Source organism: Triturus cristatus, chromosome 10 (genome assembly GCF_964204655.1).
Source record: "Triturus cristatus chromosome 10, aTriCri1.1, whole genome shotgun sequence".
In the NCBI taxonomy this organism is placed as follows: Eukaryota; Metazoa; Chordata; class Amphibia; order Caudata; family Salamandridae; genus Triturus; species Triturus cristatus.
Window position 1 is genome coordinate 1,072,583,580 of NC_140593.1, and position 25,904 is coordinate 1,072,609,483.

Below are 25,904 nucleotides of genomic sequence, written 5' to 3' on the forward strand. Positions count from 1 at the left end.
AGAGTCTTTGTTAAGGATAGTCACTCACACCTGTTGACAATAATGTATCTAATGTCCTGCTGATTTTTGTATAACTGTTTATCATGCAAATTATAAAATTTATTGTTTTGTACTTAATAAATACGGCCGGGGGGTCTCGCGACCTCCCGCCTTCCAAAGATACCACGTCTATGTGCTGTGTCCGGGGGTGGTGTGGTCATAGGGGGAGGGCGGTAGCCAGTCACTGACCATGGAGGCTGCATCACTCTGTGCTTAGAAGAGGCTGTGAGGGTGGGCAGCGCTAGGGGATATGGTAGTGCAACTTCAGTAGTTTCCACTGTGTGCGTTACAGCAGTGCCCGTCTGACTGGCAGTGCCCACGGTGTGCCTGGCAGCGATTGTTTTATTTCCCTGATTCACCAGCGGGCAAAGCTAAAGTTATGGTGCAGTAAGTCGGTGATTCTGACAGGGGGTTGTGATGCACTTATAGTGGGCATGAAGTGCTAAAGGGTTTATGTAATTAGTGGCCTGCCCTGGCTGAGCCAAGAAGAGAATGGAGATTCATGAATGAATCTCAATCTTGTTGATGGCGTGGCTGCCGCAGCCCTTAGTTCAACTTCAGTCACAGTGCTGCCGGCCCGGTGGGCGGGACACTGATTTTGGGCTGGATTTTGGTTCTGCAGGGGTTGGGGCTGTACCGCAGCAGGCAGCATACGCAGATTTTTTCAGATTGCGCATTTCTGCGCAGCCACACCCCAGCATACCCACACTGCCGCACCTCACCACCGAGTCCCCCACGGCCGTTCAAGGTCGGAGTGCCTGTGTCAGCCAGCGCGACCTCACCCGACTGTCCAACGACGACGTGAGGATTGGCAGCAGTAGCGCCAAAACTGACAACAACATCACCATGTGAGGCAGGCAGGCTGGCAGGCCAGGCCTAACAAACACTGAGGCGAGACCTAATCAGTTAATAGCCTAAGCAAGGCAGTGCAGTCCATGTGTGTCTCGGCGGCCCGGCCCACCACGAAAGAACCAGAACCGGTAGGTCACTCTTAACAAAGTTAAGCAAGCAGAGCTGCAGCACAGAAGAAGTTTAGTTAAGTAACTAGTAGTAGCGTAGCCGCCATGCCATGATGCCAATAATATGCCTTGGGTGGGTGGCGGAGGTTGTTGTGAAATTGTTGTTGTGTACCTCACCTCTTCATTGTGTGCCTGCGATTCAGTGCGTACCTGGCCCATGCATTCTGCATAGGTGACGTGCATTGTGCTCCTTTAAAACAGTATTGTGGCCCTCTAGTGTGCATTGCACACCTCCTGTGTACATTTCGTGCCTATTCAGGGTGTGTGAAGTATTTATTTTTTGTGACAATTGTAAAGGTTAAGGAAAACTTCACAAATGCGTGTAGTTTACAAGCTTTCATTTTGGAAGGTCCGCCTGAAAATCATGGCTTTTGTGACCGTTTATGTCACATATATACTTTTTAAGGGCAAAGTAATGATTCTGCCGAAAATCTGTATTACAAAATATGAAATAGTGTTCACCTCTGCAAAGCTCCTGTCCCTAAAAAAGCTCACCAAAATACAAACTTGCAGAGAAGTATTCTGCATATATTTTACTGCGTGAAGTTATGACGCAAATAGCAACTTAAGACATGACACACTATGTGTTGTATTGTGCATAGCTGCATTGCTTCATTTGTGGGAAAATATGTGTCAAGCACCAATGATTTTCTTAGGAGCCAGTCGCCTATACTTGCGAAAGCCAGACATGCCTAAAACCAGGGCTAGCCAGTCTTGACTCCACCTCACGTTTCCTTCTCCACCACCTCAAACTTCCGGTTTCTTTCTCTCACACCAACAGGTTCTTTTTCATCCTGCTTTCTTCTTATGTCTGTGTTTTCCTAGTTTTTTCTCACTCCTTATTTCTTCCTTTTGTACCTTATTCTCTCTTTTACTCGGGGTCGGACTATCTGATTGTAAAAAATAAGTCCAGGTCCCCAAAAATGAGTTCCAGTGCCAACCACTGGCACAAATTAAGCACGTGTGGCACATGCCAAACCAACGCTGCTTTTTTTGGGGGAGCGTGGTGGTGGCGTGAGTCGACGGTCGTCAGCAGGTCACGTCACCCTGTGGTAGACTAGTAGTAGCTTCCGCCCGGCGGCTCCTCTACACAAGATTTATTCCAATGATCATGATGAGAGATGCACTGCCTGGCCGGTGGCCACCTAGTACTAGCCGCCGCCGGCGGTACACAGGTTTTTTACTGAAAAGTTTCCTCGAAGTGGAACCCCAGCTTGCAATGCGCCAAGAGTGATGCTACTGATGATCAGATATGATAGCTCGCCTCGGTCTATACAAGCTGCGAAGATTGCCTGCATCAAACATACGATGGATGTGGACATGTAATAGCTGTATCTGGTTGCTGTAGATGGCCATGTAATAGTTGAAGTATATAATTTCTGGTGCTTTATTTAGGAGTAGACCAAAAAAACGGCTTCTGTTGTCCACTCCTGAGGTCAGACACACAGTGAGCTTAGCCGTGCTCTTTTCAGTAACCAAGATATAGCTTGGTAAATTGTATTTAAAAACTGCTAAACCTCAGTAGACTACTGTACTGTGTTGGAGAGGCCTAATTGTTGGCGTCCATAGTTCAAGCAGATAAATACATGCTGGCTGCAGGCCAGGGTAGTTTACTAGAGACACTGGCAGCCTTCCCCCTATAGACGTAATAAAAGGCTGGGTTGAGTTTGTGACAAGGTAACAAGGTACAGACTGACAATAGTCAGAGAAAGTGTGACAATAATTTAGCAGGCTACAGTAGATGGTGAGGTAATAAGATACAGACTGTCTGTGATTGGTCTTTCTGTAATGGAGCTAGGTAGGTACCAAGACAGTGACTGGAGTCTCATCATTGGTACAAGATCTGAGGGGACTGCAAGACTGAGACTCCCATGTTATCTATAGCACTACGGCAGTAGCGGAGCGGACGCTATAGACAGCGCCTGGCACTCATGGATTGCTGTTGATTCCACTTGGGGGAACCTCCTATCAAAACCTTACTATGAGGAATGCTCCCTTGGTGAAATTCAGATCTGGCATTACATGTGACTCTTTGCAGTGCCAGTCGAAGATGTGGGTGGAGCTAATAGAGTAAGTGGGTGGAGCCAGAGAAAAGTGGGTGTGGTCTCCGACAAACATTTGAGCACCTGCACTTCATATTTTACAAATTAAGCACTGGGTGGACTGAAGGGAAAAACGAGAGCAAGGCAATCCTAAAACAGAAACCCTACTACAGACGTAAGCGATATCATCAACTTGCTTCATTAAAGACAATAGCCCTTGTAGATGACCAGAAATCTAAGACACTAGCTTACAACAAAACGTTCAGTAAAAAACAAATGACCAATTGCATTAGCATTTATATGCTGTAAAGACAACTCAGTGAGTGAATTGTTCCCTTTTGACAAACGTTTGTGACCTGCTTTGAGTTTAAACCCCAGCAGAGCAACTAAGCCTTTCATAATTCAGAGAAAGATATGGTGTATCACATTAAAATTGTTATGAATCAGCCTTTAATTCACACTGCTAGTGGTAAAACTGTGATATAAAGTGCTGTATAAAAATGTTATCTATGCACTTTGAAATGCAGCACGTCACTGAAGTTAGTTCAGTTATTCAATGAGCTTGTCTTCAATATCTCAAATTGTTTTTTTTTAGCAGGATTTGCTATGGTGAATGCAAAAGTGATTGAACAATGTTGTTCCAACTATGAAAGACATAACAACTTTTTGGCGTAACAGTGTCCTCTGCTGGAGAGTATTCAGTTCGACTCATATATACTCTTGGAATTACGATAAGCGTAACAAAACCACAGCTTGTTATTACAGAAATGTAGTTTCCAGAGCCCGGGAGTGCAGAATTGTGAAAATGTAATATACAATAAACACATTAACGAGTGAGATAGATAGGAGAGAGGAATGCAGCGAAGGAGAGAGGAAAACAGTGAAAAAGGGGAAAATAAAAGAAATATCTAACATTTTGCTGAACTGATTATGCGTATGATGACACAAGCAAGAAGTTGGCTTATTTAAGAACCATTTACATTCTTAAGGGACTGGACGCATCTATTCCATCCTGAGCCGGGGGCGAGTACGGATGCTAACTACCAACGTTTGGGCAGCTCTAAGTAGATGTGTTTATTTGTTTGATTACATTAATACCTTAGTAGTCAATAAAGTAATTGAAAACTCAAATTGTAAAAAAAATTGTTTAGTAGATTTATGAGGAGGGTTTATATGATAGTGAATTGAGGCTAGGCTATTTTATTAACTCAAAAGCAAAACTGATATATACTGACAATACGTTCCGTTTCAAACCGTTAGAAAAACTCCGAAGTTCTACAAACACATTTGACTAAGGAATTTGTAAAAAAAAGAATTCAGCTACATCAAAAAAATCAATTCATACAGAAAATAAATCGATGTCTGACAAAAATAAAGTTATGCGTGATAAAAATGAACTGGTTTGTGACCGAAATGAGCAAATCTGTTCGATACACACAGTCTGATGAAACCCCCTTTCCCAAATCCAAATCAGTTCGATGACTCGGTGTAAGCAACTACGGGCGTCAAGCAACCTTTTTTTAAAAAAAAGTTTACAATACAACAGATAAACAAAGTAATGGTAAGGAGACCGTTGCTGTACGATGGTACTTAGCCTTGACTGGAAGGGAGGTATCGGCTGTGAGGGCGACTTAGGATGCAGCAAAGAAGAGCTATGGAGGAGGGAACCAATAGTAAGTAGCAGGCGGAAATAAAGTGGGTTTGTTGACTACAAAATGTCTTGCAGACAGCGCACAAGCGCTGATGCTCAACCTAAAGAGCGAAGGAGCAGGTTTACAAGCCCCTTGTGCCGCCATTGCGTCACTTTTTTTGACGCAACGGCGGTGCAAACAACGCAGCCTATTTACAATGTGACGCATCTAGGGAGATGCGTCACGTTGGAAAGCCCTGTGTCACATTATACCTGTGTCAGGTATAATGTATGCAGGGTGGGCGCTCCCACGCAGGAAGGCCATTGTAAAATCCTGTAGATTTCACTGCGCCACTTTTAGGATGCCACTGCATCAAAACCTTACGTCTGGCGCATCTGTTAATCCTTGCGCCATGGAGCACTGTATTGTAAATACAGCGGATCCATGGTGGCACAAGGACATTTGGCACTGGTGCAAGGAAACTGACGCATCTATGAAGATGTGTCAGTTCCTTGTTATCTGCCCAAAAGGTTTGTATGGATAGAGTGCGTGAAATAATGTCAGCCAAAAGTAACCACTCTGCTTTACATTTCAGTCCACTGTTTTTTTTGGTTTTTTAAAAAACTTTGCTCACCTGGCCACCACAGACATGCAATAGCTAAATAAAAATCAGTCTTGGTCATATGAATTTGAAGATTGAACCCTATGAAGAGTCTTGTTATGCTTCTTTGGGGAATCTTTCTCTTTGTAAGGGTTTATTTTGTCAAATCATACCCATTTGAAGAATAAATGGAGTTTCATAAATTTAAGAAACACAGGTGTGGATGGCTACATGGAACAAATCGCTCCAAACGATTAACACGCTTGAATATTCCCCTTCGTAAGGCTGGGAGTCCTCCACAGTCAATTTAAATACACCAGTATCCATATACACTCAAAAAACATTGAAAACAGCAATACACTATATACGTAGTGCATTCACATCATAAGAACCCAGATCTCCAATCCCGCATTGATATTTTTCTCAGATAGTCAAGTAAACGTACAGAATGTGCCTCCTAACTGGAAAGTTGGACAATGTTGAGAACAGATAAGTCACTTTTGTCTTTTCCAGCATTGGGTCTTTCATAAATGCATTTGCCATAAGCACACTATGCACAAGTAAGAAACGGTGATGAGGCTCACCTTAGTTGAAGACTGCCATCCCACTCCAATACCAGATGTTTTTTGGACTTTGAGACCTTGCAGAGATCAGCATTAGGCACACCCACAAACTTGAATCTGATACCAGATGACCTCCCCAACAATTATTTCAATTATCTGGACAGGAGGACTGTGTAAGAACAGAACCCCTGCAGCAGGTTGCTACTCTTGTGCCACCAAGCAAGGGGATTGTATTGCCACTTATGACACCCTGAGTCTGTCACACCAATTGTACTCTATTTCTGTCCATTGATCCTCCAGGAATTGTTGCTGTTGTCTCATATAGAGTCTCACATTTGGATAGGTACAATGCAGGAGGCCATCAATCTGGAAATGAGAAAATATAGTGAGCTGTTGAATTTGGAGATTTCCTGAGATGATACCATAACTCCCAAATGGATGACAGTCTTTACTCCAATGGAAACAGTTTATTTTGTCCTGTGTATAAGGTCACTCCCAAGTAAGCAAGCATATGTTGTAGTCAAGTTTTGGGAATTGATTTGTAGACACGAATGATGTGATTCGGAATTATCTGTTCTGGTGGATTTGGTGTTGGAAAGCGATTTTCGATGGTCTGAGCGTAAAGAAGAGAAGAAAAAAGAATTCAGATTTAATACTCCAAGATTTGATTGAGCCAGATCAGAAGTGGGAAAAAATGAATCAACTTCTTCAGAGGTGGAGCCAATGCAAATTGGAGCAGTGCGGGGCCCATTGAGTAAAGAGGAAAAAGAACAACAGAGGATTAAGAAGCTATGTTTGTATTGTGGAGCTTCCGGGCATTTTGTTAAGGAATGTCCAAAAAGACGAAACATTTATTTAAAGGGAAATGAGAAAAACCATCAGTAGGCGGGGGTCACAGTCATGGTGAAAGAAGATAAGACGACTCCAGAATCCCATCAAATTATGAATACTCTGCAGACGTTGGCACCTCATTTGATTCTGCATATGACCATTACATTTCGGAATCAAGAAATTGCTGGGGTCGCTATTATGATTGATTCAGGAGCCACTGGAAACTTCTGTGATATCAAGTACGCTCAAAAGATTGGGGTGAAGTCCATTCTCCTAGAAATAAGTGAATCAGTTTGAGTGGTTGATGGGTCTAACCTTTCTTCTGGACCCATCACTCTCCATACTGAACCGCTAGAATCGATTCAATTGGATGGTGATCGCGAAATCATTAAATTCAACCTTATCGATGCCCCACAATTTCAGATAATTTGGGGGGTTGCCATGGCTCGCTGTGCACAATCCCACTATCGATTGGGAGAACCGAACTGTAGAAATGAAATCAACATACTTTTCAGAACATTGTTATCATGTCCAGAACCTTTACAAGCTTCCTTGCTATCTCTGGGAGGAGAATCCATTTGTATTATCAATTCAACTGAAATTCTCACTGAGTACCAGAACTTCAAAGAGTTTTTTTGCAAACAAGAAGCTAAGAAACTACCTCCCCACCGTCCATACAACTGCACCATAGATTTGGAAACTGGAGCTGTTCTTCCTTGTTCCAGGATATATATGCTTTGACTGAAGTCGAAAATAGCTATTTAAAAGAAAATTTGTATAGTTATTCAGCCAATGGATTTATTAGACATTCACAGTCTCCAGTATTCTCTCTTTTATTTTTCATTCCTACGAAGGAAGGATCTTTGAGAACATGTATTTATTATCGTGCATTGAATCGAGTCACAATCAAGAATCGTTATCCATTACCTCTGATTTCAGCACTACTTGATCAAGTCAAGGAAGCTCAGATTTTTACTAAATTGGATCTTCGAGGGGCGTATCATCTCATTCGTGTGAAAGAAGGTCAGAAATGGAAAACCGCATTTTGGACAAAATATGGTTTGTTTGAATATCAAGTCATGCCATTTGGCCTCTCCAATGCTCCCACTGCTTTTCAGCATTTTATCAATGAAATTATGAGAGATGTGATTGATAAAATTGCAGTAGTCTATTTAGGTGACATCTTGATATTTTCCAAAGATCCTCAAGAGCATCCAGCACATGTCAGAATGGTACTGGATAGACTGCGTCATAATCAGTTATATGTAAAACTGGAAAAATGTGCTTTCAGAGTTCAAACCGTGGAATTTTGGGGATTTGTCCTATCTCTGGAAGGAGTCACGATGGACCTTAAGAAAGTTCAATCAGTAATCAATTGGCCATCCCCCAAAGATGTAAAAGAAGTTAAAAGATTTCTGGGCTTTGCCAACTTCTATAGATGTTTCATTTAAGAATTTTCACAAAAATGTTTTCCCATCACAAGGCTCCTCAAAAAAGGAGTGAAATTCCAGTGGTCTGAGGAAGCTGAGCAGACCTTTATGTTCCTAAAGAAGATTATCACGACTGCCCCCATCTTGCTTCACGCGGATGCAGTAGAACCTTTCTTTGTGGAAGCTGATGCATCCGATCAGAAGATAGGAGATGTTCTTTCTCAATGTCATAAGGACATGGGACAGCTACACCCAGTGGCGTTTCGATCAAGCAAACTAAATCCTCCTCAATGGGCTGGATCATCGCCAAACGCAACATCGCACAGAAATAGGGGGTGGACACGGTCCTTCTTTTAAGTGATTGGGCAAAGGACATGGATAGTGCAATGATTGCAGAGAAGGCAGTATTCAAGGGACGAGGATGTCCCAAGAAATGGGATCATAAATGGAGAAAGTGGAATAAATACAGAGGGGACATCTGCATCTCCCCTACTATAGAGATGCGGCGTGAAAGGCAAACACAGATGGCAGCTCACAGAAATAATTGAGTCCTATCCACTGGCAAGCTAGAAGGGTTATGTACACTTGGCCCAATCACTTCATTTTACCACTGTATGTAATTCGTCAGCTTAGTGATGTATCATACAGTTGGTTAGACACTGACCAGAAGCAGTGAAATTATGTAACCTTTGCTCAATACTATGTGTATGTAAAGATGCAAGATTCCTGTATTGGGAGCACTAATACGGCTATGAAAATGCTATGTATCGATGCAATTTTGTTGAATAAAAAGTGTTTTTAAAAAAAAGAAAACTAGATCCTGCAGAGATTAACTACACTATCGCTGAAAAAGAATTACTGGCGGTGAAGGACGCCTTTGAGGAATGGAGGCATTATATGTAAGGATCTAGACATACCGTGACAGTATTCTCTGACCATAAGAATCTTAAATTTCTGAAGACAGCAGAGACTTTGACTTCTCGACAATTACGATGGTCCCTCTACTTTGCTGACTTTGACTTTGTAATTACCTACCGTTTAAGGAATAAGAATGGAAAAGCTGATGCCTTGTCCAGGATTCAAATGGAAATCAAAGAACATTCAGTGATACAACAAACAATATTCCTAGACTCCAAGATCCTCTGTACCATTTCTTTGTTGTATTTAAAGAAGAAGTTGGGAAAAGTATAACTCCAGAAGAAATGTCCAATTGGTCCAAGCAAAGTTTTGGGACGAGAAGTACTCAATCAGTTGCCTTACTTTCATGGTGGCTTGTATTTATCCACTAAAGAAATTCAGGAAAAAGCCCTACACAAGTGCCACGATCAACCTTTAGCAGGTCACAAAGGATTATTAAAAACCCTTGATTTGGTTCAACGCTATTTTTGGGGGCCAGAAATGAACTTTCATGTCAAGCAGTATGTAGCTACCTGTGAACTTTGTGCTCGAGGTAAATCAGTTAGACAAGCACCCCAAGGACTATTGCAACCTTTGCCCAACCCTTCTCAACCTTGGCACACAGTCACTATGGATTTAATAGTAGAATTACCGTCTAGCCATGGATTCCTTGATACGAGTCATTTTTGCACTAGCGCTTCAGCTAACAACATCGTGGGTGCTTTGCTATTGGTGTTTTATCTAAAAAACGTTTTTATGCTTGCTACATTGTTGCTGCTATTTTTGTCATTTTAAATTGAATTGTACTCTGACTCCCCGGTCCACCGCAGCGTTAGGCTGATTGATGTGGAGGGAGTACAGAGCGCGTTCACTTCCTGGTGGTGCCATTATAGGGCGGCCATCTTAGGGGGTTGACGCTCCAGTCTCCTCTGAGCCTTGATTATTTAAGTTCCCAGCACCTGTGCGCTCGAGAAACCTTGATACGAGTCATTTTTGCACTAGCGCTTCAGCTAACAACATCGTGGGTGCTTTGCTATTGGTGTTTTATCTAAAAAACGTTTTTATGCTTGCCACATTGTTGCTGCTATTTTTGTCATTTTAAATTGAATTGTACTCTGACTCCCCGGTCCACCGCAGCGTTAGGCTGATTGATGTGGAGGGAGTACAGAGCGCGTTCACTTCCTGGTGGTGCCATTATAGGGCGGCCATCTTAGGGGGTTGACGCTCCAGTCTTCTCTGAGCCTTGATTATTTAAGTTCCCAGCACCTGTGCGCTCGAGAAACCTTGATACGAGTCATTTTTAGGTCTCGCCTGACCAGCGCTTTAGCGCTGCTCTGGCGAGACTTATAGTAAGCGCGTTTTGGAAGTGCAAACAGTGGCTTTGCAGGCCTCCAACTACAGTGCATGTGACCCGTCCGGGCGCGCGCACCATTTGGAGTCCTGCAACCACTTGTTTGCTTTCACTTTAGCCGTGATTCATCGCACCATTTGGCAGCCTGCGTGCCCGCCCCCACTCCCCCTCCCACTTCGTCAGCTTCAGTGCGCGCTTGTTTTCTTTCTCAGTATTTTCTTAGGTTCTCTCTGTAGCGCTCTCTTCTTAGCTCTTAGTCTGCCTCTCCCTGTCTCTTTCTCCCTGCCTGGCTCTGTCTTTGTTTTGCTTTCTCTCTTTGTCTGCCTCCCGTTCTCTCCCTAACTTTCTCTCATCTTTCTCTAGTTCCCTATGATTCTGTCCATAATCTGTTTTTTAGCACCCTGCCCCCTCTTCCTACTGTTCGTTTTTCACCACTCCAGACCACCTACTACCCCCCAGCTCCCGCCGGCCATATTTACAGGGTGCCCAGGAGTTTTGAACTACCCATCATCTACCCCCCCCCCCCAAAAAAAACTCTTTTAAAGGTATTCGCAGTGTTTGTAGGCAAAGCACTGCCAGAGAACGGGGTGTTTGTGGTGTGTTGCTGAAGGGTGCAGGCTCACACATTAAATGCAGACCTTACAGGTCGCATAGGTGCGTGTTTAGTTTTCGACATGTACTCATGTCTCTGAAATCCTGTTCATTTTGGTGCTTTCGATTACATCGGAATTCGCATCTTCGCAACAGAGGTTGCAGCAGTATTTTCATGAAACAACTTTTAACAAATCTGGACATAGTGTACCTTTGCCTGTGCGCATAGCAAGGGTGTCGCGGCACCTCAAGTAACGTGGGCCACCCTGCCCCCAGCTGCGTAGTACAATTCAAACCATAATTAGGTGCAGAAGGCCGCTCACACTCGGGTGAACAGGTGCCCCTGCACTCTCTGCATCACTGATAGCCACGTCTTTGAGATTATTATTAACTGCAAAAAGGAATAGTATGTGTGTGTGTGTGTGGGCGGGGGGGCATTCCCGAGTCACTCCTAGTGTCACTTCATGCTCTGGTGGGCAGACTACCTGTGACTCGCCTGCTTGTAGAAGCCCCACATGGACGGCCCTTCTGCCAACGCAATCTGCTCCCCGAGTATTTACTCTGCATTAACCGAGGTCTGGCGGTGCCTGATGTCCTAATCTGCTCTGTGATTGATGGGGCCTAGAATGTAAGGCAATACCCCCTCACAAGCAGAAACCAAACAGGCTGTTAACCACAATACTTCAAAGGCTGTTTTAATACAATCTACTTATCTTATTTGAAACTTTCTTTTTTGGGGGGTGGGGGAGAGGGGAGGGTTAGTTGCTGAAGCAGACAAGCATTTGCAATGCAATAGGTCTCGCATTTACGCAAGTTTGTGCTATCGACATTGCAAGTGACAATGCCTTATATTTATGTTTTAAAACTAAAACAAAAATAAAAGGCATTGTAATTTGCCATTGTCAATAGCTCAAACTCGCGTAAATGCGAGACCTATTGCATTGCAAATGCTTGTTGCACTAGCGCTTCAGCTAACAACATCGTGGGTGCTTTGCTATTGGTGTTTTATCTAAAAAACGTTTTTATGCTTGCTACATTGTTGCTGCTATTTTTGTCATTTTAAATTGAATTGTACTCTGACTCCCCGGTCCACCGCAGCGTTAGGCTGATTGATGTGGAGGGAGTACAGAGCGCGTTCACTTCCTGGTGGTGCCATTATAGGGCGGCCATCTTAGGGGGTTGACGCTCCAGTCTCCTCTGAGCCTAATCTATTTAATCCACTGTTGCACCGCGCAGCGGCACGCGCAGCGGGAGCGCCATAGACGCGCCGAAGAGGCGCCAAAGAGAAGCCAGTCTGCGCCAGTCCGCGACCGGTCGCTCCAGCTCCAGTCCCCATCCCCAGTTCCGCAGACATGGTAGGCAACCGTGTTATTTACAGTGCTCCTTTGCTGCATGCACTTCGTTCTACTACTAAAGCTGCCTGCCTACATTCGGTCTTGCCTATAAACCGTAAGGCCCGCTGCAAAACCTGTGACTGGAGTGTTTCACCTCCAGACTCAGGGAATCATTCCTTTACGCGCAAATGGAAGATGTGTCTCCTCAATTGCCGATCCCTGCCAAAACATCATATTGAACTAGCTATGTTGATAGAAGATCTTAAACCTGATGCCCTTTTTTTAACGGAGACTTGGCTTCAGCTAGATATCGATCCTACAATTGTATGGGCCACCCCCCAAGGCTATACCTGTAAACGTCTGGATCGTAAGACAGGTAGAGGGGGAGGACTGGCCATTATTTACAGGGACAATTTTAGATGTCGTGTCACCCCATCCTCTACGCCAGCCTGTGAGACTTTACACTTTACTCTTGAATTCTCCCCCTTAAACACTTTTTCTGGTATGTTAGTCTATCGACCACCTGGCGCCCTCAGCAATTTTATCACCAATATAACGGACACAGTTGCCGACTTAGTGTTGTCTTCAGCAAATTTTACTCTGCTAGGAGACCTGAACCTGCATTTGGATGTCCCACTTGACGCAGATGCCAATAGCCTTCGATCTAATCTGCAGGCTATGGACCTGCTACAGAAAGGCTTTCAACCGACGCATATCAGGGGCCATCTTCTAGATCACATTTACAGTAATCTAGAGAGCCTAACCGTGGAGACACCTATACCACTACCCTGGACCGATCACTTTTTGGTACCTTTTTCTTGGTCTACCGGCAGCTTTTCTATGTCACACTCCCACAATAAGCGCTGGGGAAGAAAATGGGCTTCACTTCCACTTGCTAAATGGAAACTAGCTCTCATTGATCAGCCAGCCCCGGAGGTGACTAACCCCGACACAGCCACTGTCAATTTTGACAATTGGATCTCCAGCACCCTCGATCTAGTCCTTCCAAAGGAATCTTTGCATCTAATAAATAGACCCAAAGTTGCTCCCTGGTACTCGCCTGCTCTCAGGTCTAGGAAACAACTCTGTCGCAAACTAGAGAGAGCCTGGAGACAAGAATATTCTCAATCTAAAAAAGTGGAGTACCGAGCTGCTATAAAGCTCTACAAAAGTGAAATTAAATCTGCCCAAGCTCAGTTTTATGAATCAAAAATTCGTTTAGCTGCCAATTCTCCTAAGGAAATTTTTAAAATTGCTAAATCCTTAATCACTCCCCCTCCCCCTGAGCGTCAGTCACTTGACGGCGCAAAAACCCGTTGCAATAACTTAGCAATTTTCTTCTCCCAGAAGATTTCAACTATCTATTCCTCTTTCTCCATAGCTGGTGGGAACTTGGAGCCTACCACCACAATGGACCCCGACACGATGACTTCTTGCCTGTTGGACAAATTCCCCCTTCTAGACTCCTCCTCATTGGATGGAATAATCCCTAAAGTCACCTCGGGTTCCCCTAACGACCCAGCACCTCCTCAGACTCTTATCAAAGTAATCGACGTCATCCGTCCTGCCATCCTGGATGTCCTCAATGCTTCCATTGCTTCGAATTCTGTCCCAGTCCAATGGAAGTGTGCGATGGTTAGGGCACTTCTGAAAAAACCCACCTTAGATCAGAACAATTTGGCCAACTTTCGCCCTATCTCCCTACTTCCTTGGATGAGCAAACTTCTTGAGAGACACATTAATAACATCTTAGTGGACTATTTAGAATCTAATAGCCTACTATGTGTCTCTCAGACGGGTTTCCGCCCTCAGCATGGAACTGAAACTGCCCTTATAGCAGTAACAGAAGAGACTAGAGCGGTGCTGGACCAGGGAGGAAAAGCAGCCATCATACTACTCGACCTCAGTGCCGCGTTCGACACTGTCAACCATGCCATCCTATTACATCGTTTGAAAGGCATGGGTGTGTCGGGCGCGCCCCTGGAATGACTGACTTCCTTCCTGGATGAGCGTTTTTTTCAGGTGTTCGAGGGTGAGACGATCTCGGCCAAGCAACCACTCAGTTGTGGGGTTCCACAGGGTTCGTCCCTGAGCCCCACTCTTTTTAATGTTTATATGCAACCTCTAGCAAATATAGTTCAGCCCTTTGGTGTGCGTATCGTCACCTACGCAGACGACACCCAACTGGTGGTCTCTTTGGACCACTCGGAGGGGTCATCTAACACCCTGGGTCTGTGTCTAGAGGCTGTTGCTGAGTGGATGCATGCGTCTTGTCTTAAACTTAACGGGGAGAAGACGGAGATCATGTTATTAGGTAATTCCTTACCGAACACTTTGGCCTCTATTTGGCCTACATGCCTTGGCACTCCTCCCCTTCCTAAGCCCCAGATAAAGAGCCTTGGAATCTGGCTTGACAGGGCGCTTGATTTCTCGGTCCAAGCCACCAAGACTGCCTCAACTTGTGCTGGGTTAATGAAAATGCTCCGCAAGGTTCTTCCTCTGCTCCCTTTCCAGGCGAGGAGAGTCATGGTTCAGGCCCTGATTCTCTCTCGCCTGGATTACGGGAACGCCTTATATTTGGGCGCCCCTGTAGCGGTGACCAAAAGGCTCCAAGTCACCCAAAACTGTGCCGCCCGGCTATTGTTTAATATTCCTCGTTGGCAATCGGCAAAGAAAGCCCTTAAGGAGCTTCATTGGCTCCCAATGACTGCCAGAGCTCAGTTTAAGGCGATGTGCATAGTGCACAAATCTTTTCATCGAACAGGCCCTGCCATCTTGTTCCCCTTTGTAGTGCCTTACGTCCCTTCCAGAGCCCTTCGTTCCGGCTCACTGCACTTAGCAACTCCAACAAAGGTTATCAAAGCCCGTTGGGGCGGTCGCTCCTTCTCACACTCTGCCGCCAAACTATGGAATTCCCTTCCTGTGAGTATTAGACAGATCAACAATAGGATGGCATTCAGGAAAGTCCTAAAAACCCATTTGTTTGCGAAAGCGTGCTAATGTACCTTGAAGCTCGTCATAGTAATTGCTGAAGCGCGACGAGGCCTCCGGGTAGTTACGCGCTATATAAATATAATTTTTCATTTCATTTCATTTCATTCAACACGGTGTTAGTTTTTGTTGACACTTTCACTAAAATGAGTCATTTTGTTCCTTTAGAGGGGATTCCCACTGCTAAGGAGTTAGCCAAGCAGTTTAGCAAACATATTGTAAAGATTCATGGGGTTCCTAAGATTTTGATTTCAGAACAGGGTTCCCAGTTTGTATGCCATTTTTGGAAGGCCTTCATGCATGGCCTTGGTGTAGAAGTCAGACACTCGACCAGTTACCATCCTGAGACAGATGGTCAAACTAAAAGAGTCACTCAAGAATTAGAGCAGTAACTCAGGCTGTTCCTTCTGCATCAGGAGGGTGAATGGTCCAAGCAGCTCTGGATGGCAGAATTTGCATTTAACAATGCCAAGAATGTCTCCACGGGATACTCTCCTTTCTTCCTAAATTATGGCAGACACCCTAGTCCTTTTATTGGTCAAGGAGACAATGGGGTTCACGCAGTAAAAGATTTATTGAAAGATTTAACTCTTATTCGTAAGTCAGCAGAGTCAAACCTCATGAAAGCTAAACAAGGTTACAAGAAACATACAGATAAACATAGAACAATTGCACCAGAGTATCGGGTAGGTGACCAGGTATGGCTGTCCTCTTGTCATCTTCATTTAAAGGGTAATCGAAAAATTTCAACCAGGTTTTGTAGGGCCCTACTCCATAGAAAAGATACTAGGACCAGTCACTGTCAAATTGAAATTAGCCCCTAATACAGGCATTCTTCCAATTTCTCATGTATCTCTTCTCAAGAAAAGTGCACCCAGCACAAGATTATCCACACCTCCTGCACCTCTATTGGTGGAAGTGCATACTGAGTATGAAGTGAAGGGTATTTTAGACTCTAAAAGAATCAAGGGAAAACTTTACTATCTTGCAGATTGGAAAGGTTATGGGCCTGAAGACAGATCTTGGGAGTTAACAGAAGATGTTCATGCCAGTCGACTTAAGCAAAGGTTTCACACACAGTATCCTCACAAACCTGGGATGATAAATGGGCCTTTGAGAGGGGGTACTGTCAGGAATCAGATTAATGCCATTTCCCTTATCCAAGGCAAGTTGAGGAAGGGTCAGAAAAGAAGTGGTAAGGACACAGTAAAGCCCCCAATGATAAATCATTGGGAGAACCTGCAGAGTTAGATTAGACCCAAACATTAAAAGATGGCTGCAGCATTTTCTGAGTTATGCAATTCATTGATTTTCTTAGCATTCCCGCGAGAACTTGTGATTCAAAAGGCGAGCACGCACGCGTCTCTGTGCACTTCAATTTGAAATTCCTGACGAGAGAGAGTGTTTCATAGCCTTTCCTCCTCAGTTACTACAGAGTGAGGGGCGGGCATATTTTTGGACGACCAAACTGCTTCCTGAGAGAGAGTGTCTTTCCTTTGAGTTCGTTAGCCAATCCAGTTTCCCGGTTTGAGAACAGTGTCTCTCTGGTGAGCAGAAGTTTATTTTCCGTACAGCCTTTGAAGAAAGTGAGCAGTGTTCCCTTTTGGAGCATCACCCGCAGATCCCCTACGCTGGTTTGTGTGTGTAGAGCCTCTACTGAAACCATCTTCTACTATCTCCGCAGAGTCCTGAAGATGGTGGGAGAATCTTAACTGTCGCGGCTCTGCTGCGTAGAAGACGTCATGTCAGGAACACCGCAAGTGGTGTTGGGAGGAGTCCGCTAGCAGTGATCTATCCAGAGAAGTCAGTAAGATCCTGCTAGCAGTCATCTATCATGAGAAGTCAGTAAGATCCTTTGAACATTTCCCAAAGAACTATAACTCTCAATTTGCAACTCGTCTCGCCTCCCTTAGGCGGTCTTCCCTTTGCCTTTCCACCCTGTTTATCCTTCCCCTGTTCCTTTTCACGTGCCTTCTTTGAATGTATTGACTTAATTTGAGACACTATATCTGCTTATTTAAGAGCTTGGGGGAAATCTTCCTTAAGTAAAGAAAGGACATTGATGCTCATTGCAGACAATCAAATAGAATTAATGTTTCTTGTGGAACAGTCATCAATCTGAACTATGCATCTATCCTCATTATAGAGTTCATTAATATAAATATATATAAGAGAAGCTAAAACTCCAAAAGACATTGGTAGAAATTCTGAACATATTAATAGATAAGAAATTGAGGAATCCTTAGACTAGTTTTGATTTATGTCTTGTCTCCTTTCTCTGTGCATTGGGTTCTCTCCTCTTCCAGGAATCGGTAAGGGTATCCGCAAAGAAGAATTAGCCGAGGTAAAGTCCAGGCTAGAGAGAGTCCCACCACCAAATTGGAGTACTCTTCTTAATCCCAATCCCCTTACCCCTTGTCAGTGAACTTTGCCAGAAATTATTGGTGGGTGTACCGGTAGGAAGGCATTAGGAAATAGCATCCATTTTGTTTCCGTGGAGGGCCAGGTAATCTGATATGACCAAATGTCCTCTTCAATAATCAGAGAAGAGACATCAGAGGGAAATGGAGAAGGTTAACCCGGAGGTAGCCGTGGATCTGGCCGAGACCCCGAAACAATGGCGACTGAAAGCCAAGCTATTGGAGGACAATTGCATTAATGATCCAGTTTAAAGTGACATAGCAATCGAGAGGGAGATGGTGGGGGGGCTCGAGGCGGAGCAGAGGACAGTAAGGTGTGCCACATCACCCCACACTACAGACTCTTTGCTGGCACGGGGATGGTGCATCAACAGCTGTTCCCGATCTAGAGAATTTGGTTAATTATGGTTTTAGTTTCATGGTTTGTTTACGGGTGCCTGTCAGTTAGCCAACCTATGTATTTGCTCTTAGATCATGATACACTCTCCTGGGAAATGGTCAAGGGAGGGGACATACACAGCGACATACACATTTCCACTTAGGATACTTATATGATGACAGACTCACAGACTCTACGAGTAGTGACCCTCAATGTTAAGGGGCTAAACAACCCAGTAAAGAGGAGGGCGATTCTCTCCTACTTAGAAAATACATGAGCGGACATATGCTTCCTACAAGAGACGCACTTATTGCGCAGGGACTGACATAGACTCAAATGCAGAGCCTTCCCACAACAATACTTCTTTTCACTAACCCAGAATTCCGTGGGGTGGCAATATTGTTTTCACAGTCCTTTCAAGGGAAGATAGGAGTAAAAGCGGAGATGAAGGGCTGCCTCTTGGGACACTGCATGCACTTCGGCAGACACTTGTTACTGGTGGCATCTATATATACCCCAAATGAAAGGCTGGAACAGTTTATACAAGACGCATTAAGGGACATATTGGCATCACAAGATGGCTGGGTACTACCGGGGGGTGACCTGAATTTGGTATTTCGCCACAATCTAGACCGCTCGATCCAGAGAAATGGGATGGCAGGGGCGATCAGCGAAGGGGGATTCCGGTGGCTACAGGAGCCGGGACTGAGCAACCTCTGATGGAAGTTCCACCCTGAGACGAGACATTACACATTTTACTCCCACGCACATCGAACACAAACACGACTGGATTACCTCTTAGGCTCTAGAGAGGTGCAGCTGGCAGTATGTACAATAGACCGTGGGCCAGATGTATGACCATTGGATTTAGCGCCTCGCAATTTGCGACAAATTGCGAGTTGCAAATTGCGAGGCGCTAATTCCAATGTACAACAGTGTCAGAGACACTGTTAGGGATTCCCAATGGGGTTGTAAATAGAGAGGCTCATGAATATTAATGAGCCTCTTGCAATTTGCGACCCCTTTGGGAATGGCAGGCCCTCCCAGGTATGGTGGCCTGCTGGGCTCAGCAGACCACCATGTCTGGGACTGCTTTTAAATAAAGCAGGTTTTTTTTTAAAATGCAGCCCGTTTTCCTTAAAGGAAAACGGGCTGCATTTAAAAAAAATAAAATGAAACGTTTTCGTTTTATTTTTTTAAGGGCAGGTAGTGGTCTCTGGGACCACTGCCTGCCCTTAAAAAATATTTTTAGAGTCATGCATTGCGACTGCATTACCACCCTCTTAAAGAGGGTGGTAATTTGCAAGTGTTTTGCGACCACAATTGCGGTCACAAAACATTTGTACATTGACTTGCGGACGCAATTAGGAAGGGAACGCCCCTTTCCTAATTGCTACTCGCAATTCCTAAATAGCGAGTCGCAATTCATTTGCTATTTAGGAATTGTATATGGCCCACACTGAAATTGCATGCGCAAACGGGTCACAGACCCGTTTGCACATGCAATTCTAGGCCGTACATCTGGCCCATAGAGCCTAGAACCTTGTCCGACCATTCGGCGGTCCAGTTGGACCTCGCCTTCTCACCCCAACATGGAGGCCCTCTGGGTTGGCGACTGAGAGAATCTATGCTTCACCTCACAGAAACAATCCAACAAATAGAGAAGGCGATTAAGGAATATTTAGAGATTAATGACCTCCAGAGACTTGCCCTGCAATAGTTTGCAATGCTTTGAAGGCAATAATTAGAGGGGTGCTGATAGCGATCTCGGCCGCCGAAAACAAGGCCAGACGAGAGAAACGCACAGAGCTCCAGACACAAGTACGAGAGCTCAAGCGTATCCACCACCGCACTGGTGCCCCGCAGGTCTGGAGACAATTGGAGTTAGCATGGAAGCAACTAGCAGGATTGGACTTAGATCACACTGAATACTCAATCCTGCACCTTAAATATGCATACTATCTTGGGGATAATAAATGTGGGAGACTTCTAGCTACCAAACTCAGAGGGCAGCACCAAGACAACACGGTGGAGGGGTTAAGAACTGAGAAGGGTGAAAATCGAACTAGAGATGACGCAATAGCAGCTAGATTCAGAACTTTTTTTATAAAGATTTATACACCGCTCAAGACATTCCCCCCACTTCAATCACATCTTACTTGGAGAAAGACACTGTAACCAAACTAACATATGATCAGGCATCTGCACTAAATCACCTTATTAGAATAGAAGAGGTCATAACCGTGTTATCAAGACTGAAACCCAAAAAGTCAACAAGCCCAGGCGGCTTCTCGGCCTAGTACTATAAAACATTGTACCATATTAGCGCCTCTGCTCACCAAAGTATTTAATGCATCCACAAGTGTGGGCACCCTTCCCCATTGATACTTCAGGCCTCCATCTCTGTCATAGCAAAACCAGGAAGGGATAGGGCAGTCTGCGGGTCCTACTGACCCATCTCACTCTTGAATGTAGATGCAAAATTATTTACTTTTATATTAGCAGCTCGACTGGCTACACTAATGCCTGGACTGGTCGCTCCTAATCAGTTGGGATTCATACCCAACAGGCAGTGTTCAGACAACACTAAACGCCTTTTCCATCTAATAGACAAAGCACTCCGTTCACAACGTGAATTGATGCTCTTCTCGGTAGATGCAGAGAAGGCTTTTGATAGAGTACATTGGCAGCATCTATCGGAGGTGCTGATACACTTTGGGTTTAGGGACAAAATCTGCACTTGGATATTGAGCGGATACGAGCAACCACGAGTGTTGGTAAGGGTAAATGGTAAAACTTCAGATTGCTTCCTGATTTGGCACAGCACAAAGCAGGGTTGTCCTCTCTCCCTTATGCTTTTTGAATTATATATAGAGCCATTTGCTCAGAGTGAGGGACAATACAGATGTGCAAGGCATTAGCTTTGGGGGTGAGGACCACTGCATTACACTCTATGCAGACAATGTCATTGCCTCCTTAGATGATCCAAGAATGTCCCTCCCGAGATTCTTAAACGAGGTTGAACACTTCGGACTAGTCTCTGGCTTCCGCATCAACATATCCAAATTGCAGGCGCTGAATCCGACAGTCACCCCTGATACGTAGACCATCTTAAGCAATTGTGCTCGATCAATTGGCAATCCACCATCACATATCTGGGGATCCGCATAGCGCCGACAATTCAGGAGGTCACGATGATGAACAACGAAGGCTTAGTAGGCAAAACAAAAGCAGACTTAGCCAGGTTGCACTCATATGCATTGTCATGGCTAGGATGAATTGCTGCTGTAAAAATGATGGCTCTGCCAAGAATATTGTACGTGTTTCTGACCTTACCTCTTTGGCCTACACCGAGAGCACTTTGAGACTTGCAGGGTGCCTTTTGCTCCTTTGTGTGGGCAAATAAACAGCCCGCATGCGAAGGGAGCTCAGTGTGTGAGCCTCAGGAGGGGGAGGCCTAGGAGTGCCATCCATAAAACTATTTCCAAGCGGTCCAACTCCGATTCATGGTGTAAAGGTCCAGCTCGGACTCAGAGAAAATGTGGTTGTTCATGGACAGGGCGCTGGCGGGCTCCCCCGCAGTGGAAGATCCCTTTCTTAGAAAAGACTAGTCGCGCACCCAGACTCTACCTATCAGCAATCACAGCCCCCATGCTTAGGGTCTGGGACGCGGTGGGGTGAAGAGTGGCCTCACATCGTTCCCTTCCCCCTTGACTCATGCAGTCGGAAACCCAACTTTCACGCCAAGGCTGAATTGCAGAGAGTTCTAGGCCTGACAAAAACTAGAGTGCAGATCAATAGGTCATCTATTTGACAAAGAAGGCCATATCGCATTCAATACTTTAAGGGCAAATGGGGTGCTTCCTGAGGAATAGAGATTCCACTATGCACGAATCAGACACAGGGTGATGAACCCAGAGATAAGGGAAGCCGCGGCAGAGATACTTAACCACCTTTGAGAAATGGCTCCTTAGCAGAAACTGCAACAAACGACTAGTCACTGACTTATGCAAAATCCTAATGGGCCCAGAGATAGAGACGAAATCTGCAGTTCAGCAACGTTGGGAGAGGGAACTGGGGAGGGAACTGACCCAGAAGGAGTGGAGAGACATTCGCCATAGGGCTAGATGCTCAGCCCCCAACACATCTAGTACTGAAATGGCAGTGAAAATAGTCACCTACTGGTGTTTGACCCCAGCTCATATGCACAAAATCAACCCCGCTTGCGACAGCAAATGCTGGAGATGTAGCGCATCGACAGGAACACTAACGCACATACTTTGGGACTGCCCAAAATTGTCTCACTTCTGGGAAGAGATTCTAACAGAGATAGATATGCACTTCACGACCCACTTCCTTAGGTTCCCTTCCTACATAATTCTGGTTCTTCCCAACTCACTCACCTACCCACTCACATCAAGGAGAGGCAGACATATAACCCTAGCGCTTAGAGCAGCTCACCAAGCTACACTAGCTTTTTGGGGCTATTGAGAGAATTCTGACAAGACTAACCTGGCTACCCTGCTTTTGGGACCTTTTGGGATAGAGTGCCTCTCCTTGACGCTTAGGTCAGAGGGTGACACTTTCCGGGAGATTAGGCACCCATTAATAACACTCTTATCACAAGAATTTAATGAGCTAACCTGCCCCCGATATCTTAAACTACTAAGACTAACAGAAGGCTCCCACCCAGAGGATAGATCTGGAGACTTAGGAGTTAACTAGTACCACTAGATGAGACTAAGAGAATAGAATACGCAAGCAGCCGGGGGTGGGGGGGCAGGGAGTTGGGGAGTTTTTTTTTCTCCCCCAGTATTGTACCTTTTATAAATTCACATGCTTGAATCAGAATAGCAAGCAGTAACAATGAGCTAAAGGAGGTGGGAAAAACAGGTGAAACATCCCACCATGCGACCATGCGACCATACGCCCATAAACAGATAATAACAATCAAAAGCATACAATGCAAATATATATATATATATAGGCCTTGAAGACATGGCTTTTTCCTACTTTTACTGTCTAACCTCTCTGTCTCTCTCCGTGGCCCTTGTGTATTGGACCTTGGGTTGCGCTGGGACGCCTCGTCGCTGAGGCAGCTATGCGCATTATAAATTCAAAATAAATAAATATATATATATATATATATATATATATATATATATATATATATATATATATATATATATATTTTTTTTTTTTTTTTCAAGGTTGCCCTGCATAGAGAAACGCACTCCTCCAGCTGTCGGAACCAATCCTTTATTATTCAAGAAACAGGAGTTCAACTCCGGATATGTTTTGTCCATTAGCCTAATGCATTTCGGAGCGATCGCGCTCCTTCTTCAGAGGCAGATTGTCAGCACATCCGAATCAAGGTTCCCACAATACCCTGCGCTGCCGCACCAATTTCAAGGCCTCAGGTGTGCCATATTTGCAGTGCACGCTGGGAGTTGTGGTTTGATAACCGCTTGTTGCCTCCAGTGGCCGTGAGCTGACAATATATTGTTTGGACTGCTTTTTGCCCTCCAGTGGGCCCCGGGGTTGAATGCCTGTTTCGCCATAAAGAGACAGCTGCGCCGTTAATTCCTGCCCATTTTCAGGTAAGACGATCCCCAGAAGATGAAGGGGGCGGTGCAGTCTTCTCCGCGGCTGGACCTGCCGCGTAACATCTTTTTCAAGGTTGCCCTGCATAGAGAAACGCACTCCTCCAGCTGTCGGAACCAATCCTTTATTATTCAAGAAACAGGAGTTCAACTCCGGATATGTTTTGTCCATTAGCCTAATGCATTTCGGAGCGATCGCGCTCCTTCTTCAGAGGCAGATTGTCAGCACATCCGAATCAAGGTTCCCACAATACCCTGCGCTGCCGCACCAATTTCAAGGCCTCAGGTGTGCCATATTTGCAGTGCACGCTGGGAGTTGTGGTTTGATAACCGCTTGTTGCCTCCAGTGGCCGTGAGCTGACAATATATTGTTTGGACTGCTTTTTGCCCTCCAGTGGGCCCCGGGGTTGAATGCCTGTTTCGCCATAAAGAGACAGCTGCGCCGTTAATTCCTGCCCATTTTCAGGTAAGACGATCCCCAGAAGATGAAGGGGGCGGTGCAGTCTTCTCCGCGGCTGGACCTGCCGCGTAACATCTTTTTCAAGGTTGCCCTGCATAGAGAAACGCACTCCTCCAGCTGTCGGAACCAATCCTTTATTATTCAAGAAACAGGAGTTCAACTCCGGATATGTTTTGTCCATTAGCCTAATGCATTTCGGAGCGATCGCGCTCCTTCTTCAGAGGCAGATTGTCAGCACATCCGAATCAAGGTTCCCACAATACCCTGCGCTGCCGCACCAATTTCAAGGCCTCAGGTGTGCCATATTTGCAGTGCACGCTGGGAGTTGTGGTTTGATAACCGCTTGTTGCCTCCAGTGGCCGTGAGCTGACAATATATTGTTTGGACTGCTTTTTGCCCTCCAGTGGGCCCCGGGGTTGAATGCCTGTTTCGCCATAAAGAGACAGCTGCGCCGTTAATTCCTGCCCATTTTCAGGTAAGACGATCCCCAGAAGATGAAGGGGGCGGTGCAGTCTTCTCCGCGGCTGGACCTGCCGCGTAACATCTTTTTCAAGGTTGCCCTGCATAGAGAAACGCACTCCTCCAGCTGTCGGAACCAATCCTTTATTATTCAAGAAACAGGAGTTCAACTCCGGATATGTTTTGTCCATTAGCCTAATGCATTTCGGAGCGATCGCGCTCCTTCTTCAGAGGCAGATTGTCAGCACATCCGAATCAAGGTTCCCACAATACCCTGCGCTGCCGCACCAATTTCAAGGCCTCAGGTGTGCCATATTTGCAGTGCACGCTGGGAGTTGTGGTTTGATAACCGCTTGTTGCCTCCAGTGGCCGTGAGCTGACAATATATTGTTTGGACTGCTTTTTGCCCTCCAGTGGGCCCCGGGGTTGAATGCCTGTTTCGCCATAAAGAGACAGCTGCGCCGTTAATTCCTGCCCATTTTCAGGTAAGACGATCCCCAGAAGATGAAGGGGGCGGTGCAGTCTTCTCCGCGGCTGGACCTGCCGCGTAACATCTTTTTCAAGGTTGCCCTGCATAGAGAAACGCACTCCTCCAGCTGTCGGAACCAATCCTTTATTATTCAAGAAACAGGAGTTCAACTCCGGATATGTTTTGTCCATTAGCCTAATGCATTTCGGAGCGATCGCGCTCCTTCTTCAGAGGCAGATTGTCAGCACATCCGAATCAAGGTTCCCACAATACCCTGCGCTGCCGCACCAATTTCAAGGCCTCAGGTGTGCCATATTTGCAGTGCACGCTGGGAGTTGTGGTTTGATAACCGCTTGTTGCCTCCAGTGGCCGTGAGCTGACAATATATTGTTTGGACTGCTTTTTGCCCTCCAGTGGGCCCCGGGGTTGAATGCCTGTTTCGCCATAAAGAGACAGCTGCGCCGTTAATTCCTGCCCATTTTCAGGTAAGACGATCCCCAGAAGATGAAGGGGGCGGTGCAGTCTTCTCCGCGGCTGGACCTGCCGCGTAACATCTTTTTCAAGGTTGCCCTGCATAGAGAAACGCACTCCTCCAGCTGTCGGAACCAATCCTTTATTATTCAAGAAACAGGAGTTCAACTCCGGATATGTTTTGTCCATTAGCCTAATGCATTTCGGAGCGATCGCGCTCCTTCTTCAGAGGCAGATTGTCAGCACATCCGAATCAAGGTTCCCACAATACCCTGCGCTGCCGCACCAATTTCAAGGCCTCAGGTGTGCCATATTTGCAGTGC

General features: G+C 45.3%; 1 protein-coding gene across 1 annotated transcript in view; it reads right to left on the bottom strand.

The window, feature by feature from the left end:
* The window catches only part of LOC146796583 (kinesin-like protein KIF19), a 1,608,680-nt gene that overhangs the window by 501,672 nt on the left and 1,081,104 nt on the right, over positions 1–25,904 (bottom strand). The gene's annotated exons all lie outside the window — the stretch shown is intronic.